The sequence below is a fragment of the Gavialis gangeticus genome, unplaced genomic scaffold, assembly GCF_001723915.1.
Source record: "Gavialis gangeticus isolate Ggan-Ray unplaced genomic scaffold, GavGan_comp1, whole genome shotgun sequence".
Taxonomy (NCBI): domain Eukaryota; kingdom Metazoa; phylum Chordata; order Crocodylia; family Gavialidae; genus Gavialis; species Gavialis gangeticus.
In genome coordinates, this window is record NW_017728964.1 from 13998565 (window position 1) to 14003498 (window position 4934).

At 46.7% G+C, this 4934-nt stretch overlaps 1 protein-coding gene and 1 long non-coding RNA gene across 9 annotated transcripts in view; one reads left to right on the forward strand and one right to left on the reverse strand.

The window, feature by feature from the left end:
• RECQL5 (RecQ like helicase 5) overlaps positions 1 to 4934 on the forward strand; it is a 62210-nt gene that overhangs the window by 10359 nt on the left and 46917 nt on the right. The window lies entirely within an intron of this gene.
• On the reverse strand, positions 860 to 4777 carry LOC109288158. The gene is made up of 2 exons (XR_002095077.1): positions 4129 to 4777; positions 860 to 2976 (listed from the first exon to the last, which is right to left on the reverse strand). It is a non-coding gene; the product is annotated as an uncharacterized LOC109288158 (long non-coding RNA).

The window sequence follows — 4934 nt, forward strand, 5'->3', positions numbered from 1 at the left end:
CTTCCGACCCTAGAAACTATGAAACTGTGACTGTGTTTCCATTTGCTTGCTGGTTGTTTATATCGGGGGGGTGTCAACTGGGGGTATGCATACCCTCAGGGGTACTTGGGAAGGCCCTAGGGGGTACGTGTGGGCAGGGATGGAGTGCCGCCACCCACCACCCTGCACTGTTGCCTCCCAGGAGCAGGGCTGGGGTGGGGCGAGGGCAGCAGTGCCCCCCTGCGGGGCCGCATAGGTGCCGCCCAGCTGGTCAGACGTGGTGGGAGCTTGCATGCAGCAGCTACTGCCATCCACCACCCTGTACTGCTGCTGCTCCGCATCTGGCTGTGCGCCACCCCCCTCCCCCCCCTTTAACCCCCCTGGCTCTGCATCCAGCTGCTGGGGGTATATTTATTTTAAAAGGTTGAAAACCCCTGATTTATATTGATTCTTATGAGAAGGGAGTTTGCCCCAGGACATGAAGACTGTGACTGAGCAGTCCCCAACTCTCAGCAGGGACTTTATCCTGCATTTGTGTCCTGTGAGGCAAGTTTGTCTAGGACAAATAAAGACTGCGTTTGAGAAACCTGATATCGTGCTACTCAGACAAATTAATATACATCCCTATGGAAGGGATTATTGTTTAGTGGGTAACTGTGATACCTGCTGTGCTGTGAAATGGAAGTGATAAACAGTCGTAGAGATGGGGTGTATGTGTGGTCCTCTTCTTCCTCCTATTAAAGAAGCTAAAGCACATCGGGAGTGACTTTTTTGCCCAGGTCTTTTTCTGGCTCACACTGAAATTTCTAATTGTTTTTGTTCTTGGCGTTTTCTTTGCCATACCACCTCTCCTGTGCAGAGGCAGACAGCCCAGCAGCTTGATGGAAAAACATTTGGCATTTAATATTTTTGTTTTGGAATCGCAAGGGCCCCATCTTCCAAGGTACTAAGTGTCCTTGATTCATGTTGGCCTCGACAGGAGCTAATGGTGCTTACCACCATTTTAGGGAACAGGCCTAAAATATGCATGTGCTGGAGGCAGGGAATCTAATTGCAGACTAGAAACCACTACACACAATACACACCATGAACTTGATCTGAGGCGGCTGTAATTGTGCTGATTGCCATGTTGTGCTAGCTGGAGACAGCAAGGCTTTAATTTTGCCAATAAGAGAGAAGAGTGTGATTGCTGACTGGAAAATCAACATCTGTCCTCCTCCACCATAGCCTTGCATCTATTTTTATTATGTTGGGCTGAGCTCAAGGGAGTTTGAGGCTCAGTGGGGAGATGGCACATTTAGTTTTTTGGTGCTGCTGCCACAGCAGAGCTGTTGCCTTCAGTTCTGTTTTGATGGGGAAGATCTGCTTAACAGGTTTGAGACTTTCACCTGTTGTGCTGAGGTCTGACCATAAAGGTTGAAATCAATTGAAATGATGCTTCATTGGCTACAGATAAGTTGATTCCACCAGGGGGCTTCTGGGAAGCTCCCTAGTCTAAGACTGATCAGCTTATGCAGCTAAACCTCTCCCCCTTCTGTTGCTATCCTTCAGGCCACACCTTGATTGCCAGGCACTTGCATAACCACTTGATATGTAAAGTTTTCCTTCAGTGGATAAAGAAATTAAAGCAACTCAGCCTCCATATCACCCTATCCCTGTTTTCTCAATGCTGAGTCTGTTAGTAAGAGTGTCAGCTGGGACCCTTTTTTCCATTGGAAAAAATGGGCATGAGATAAGAAATAGAAAATCCTTCCAATAAAAGTGCACATGGAGCCAATGGACTTTCTTTGCTCCCATGAATGAGGCTATTAGGAAATGGTATTGCACCTGTTGCATGGGGCACTTAAAAATGTAGTGGTCCCCTTTCTGTCTGCAAGTTTATAGGCTGGGGAATGCTGATCCCTTCATATCAAAGGCTAAAAGTAGCTGCCAGCTGTAAGTCTACAACTTCCTGCCCATAACTTCCCCAGACCCCACCACCTTCTGACCTTTCACGTGCCACATATCATCCCAGGATAGAAACTTGCTGAGACTGTGCGTATCACTTCAGGGTGTCTCTTTGGGCTTGTCTGCTGTGTGCTATAACTTTACAGTGGTTGGAGAAGGCTCCTGATTAAGATACTATTTAAAGGCACACCACTTTTTCCATTAATTTGTTCCTTTTAATTTTCAACTAAGATAATTGTTCTAGTTACGTTCTTTAAACTAAAAAACCTGACCCTGAAAGACCTTGAATTACAGCAACAACAAAGGAGGCATAGGTTTTTCTGTTGTCTAAGCAAGGCAGAAGAATGTTTCCATCAGCTGCTTGTGCTGAAAGGGTTTTCACATCTCAAGTTTGTCTCGATTCCCTCTGGTGAAATCATTTCTCCCACTTCCTAAATAGCAGAAGAGAAAGGTGGCTGTCTTGGTGGGATTCTTAAAGGGATTCTTTTTCCATCTTCAAACACTGTTTGATCACTTCGTGGACTAACACAATCATTTTGCTTGGGGAGAGAGGGGGAGATTCAGACAAGCAGATATCTTGCATTTAGTTGTTCAATGGTTTTTGAATTCAGACTGAATCGTGTGTCGAGCTCACGGTAGATTTGTAGTTGACAGTGCGTGGGTGGCCCTCCCAGGAGGTCTTTTCCGTATGGGCTGTCTGCTTGTGAATGCTGTACATCTGGGTAGGGAGAAGTAACCACGTGAGGTGAGAAGAGGAAGGTTCCTTCAGCAATCCAGATGTGGATGGGACAGTTCTTGTCTGGCCTTACTACTCGTGAACTGTTGTGGTGTTTGGCCTTGCTGTTTGTGATGCATGCACTATGTGCGCTTTGGAGATGAGCAGCAGCCAAAGATGGCAGCGAATAAGAGGAGGACAATGAAGACTGTGCAGAATGACCCGATCACCACCAGCCCCCCAAGCGCCCATGCGTCTGTCTGAATCCGGCTCTCCAGGTTTCCCAGAATTTGGGGCGCTTCTTGTATTGGGAATGACATGCTGGCCCACCTCTCCTGGAGTTAGATGAAATGAGCATTAGATTCTCAGCTGTCTTCTCTGCACCCCTTAAGATATGCATTATGTACAATAAAAATATAAGCCTGTACCCACCCTTCATGCCCTTATTAGTATGGGTCTTTCAAAAGGTGTAGTTCCTCTTTAGTGGGGGACTGTGATCATAAACAGGATATAAGACACCAGAGTCAGTTTGGTGACTGATACCATGGAAGGGTGAAGAAGGAAAAGTCTGGCCTCAAAAAGGTTCTGTTTGGGGATTAACCCTTCTGGCAATGGGGCTTTATTTTCACAGCCCTCCTGTAGATGCTTTTAGCACGGGCTGCTGGTCTTGGTTTGGAAACTTTTGCTCTATCCCTGCTTTTGAGCAAAATGGTAAAAGTGCATTTAGTAGTAACTTGCATGCACACAGTCTTGCATTGCAGCTGACATGCATATATGATTTTTCCTTCTGTTTAATGACATCATTTCAGTAATATTTAATCTAGAGTGTCAAAAGGCTTCTTACACTTGCTCATTCGCTGTTGGCTGAAGGTTAGTTAAATAACACTGGCTGTTTCCTTGCAAAGCAGCTTGTGATTTTAATCAAGTTCCCTGCTGGGCACACCACAAGAAGAAATAAAAGAAAGGATGGGGAGTTGATTCCTCCCTCCTCTGCAGCTACTACTGTGCTGGCCTAAACAAGAAAGGAGAGGGACAACATCAATTATTTCAATCCATTTATGTCTGTCCATTTTTCCCCTTGATACTGCATGAAAGGAAAGCAATTGCAGAGCATGAAATTCATTCCACCCTCGCAAAGTAGCGCTTGGTGAGAAGCCGTACACCCCTTTTCTCTCTGAGCAGCCAGAAGATTTGGATAATGCTTTGGTGTTGAAATGGCAGCAGGTGGTTTTAGTAAAGACTGTAACTGCTCTGCAGTGAGACATGCAGGAGTAAAGCACCTCTCTGACTCAGCTATCTCGGAGAAGGCTGCAGGTGAGCCCTGAGATACCCTCTTCCTCTAAAATGGAGGCAATGCCAGTAGCCTGAACACAGGTCTCCAAATCTGAGGGAGGAAACGCGCCTTACCATGCACTCCAGAAAGCCTCTACCTCTCCTGGCTGCGACCAGCATTGACATGCAGAAGCTGCATGTGGTCTCACTGTTACCTGAAGCCGCTCTGTGTGCAGTGGATGCTCCTTCTCCTTCTGTGCACGTACTCCAGGAATCGACCTGCTGAGGGGACCCTCTGTAGTGTGTGTGGGATGTGTGTCGTCTCTGAGGAATCGCCTGTTTGCACTGTAGTGAATTATTAACAGCCTTAGCCCTGTTTTGTTTCTCAGGTGTGGCTCGTCTGATATGGGGCCATTTGTCCAATTGGGCAGTACAGAAGTTTAGTTTCTCTGCGATTCGGCCACCTCCACAGCTTATGTCTGTCTGCATTTCCTATGTTTGGTTTAGTCTTGCTAGAAAGGTGGGGGACTGAAATGGACTTGTGTGTCCCTTAGGAGGGGAGAGTGCTGGTGTGAAGAAAGCTGTGGACACTCATCATGATCTTATCCTGAGGCTAAGTTTCTCCTTGATCTGTACAATCGCAGCCATTGAGCCTACACAGACCTTTTCTCCAAAGCAGCAGAGCTCATTGCTTGATGATTACTGGCCCAAAGGACTTGTTCCTTCAAAGTTTTCTGTCTTGGCTGTGGGCCAAAATCATTGGATCCAGTTCAGACCTAGTGTGAAATCAGCAGAGTTGCAGCTGCTTGCACCAGGTCTGAATTTGGCCCTACACATCATCCCATCGGGAGGCCAGCTCCTGACTCAAGGTTGTTTTGGCCTCAGATGAGACTTCTGAAAACTTGTAAAGCTCTGCAAGTCTTGTGCACGTGCTTTTCTGACCTGGGAAAAATCGCAGTGCATAGCAACACTGCCTCTGAGGCAGTGCTCTGGATGATTTCAGACTAGTGATGCGTTTCAA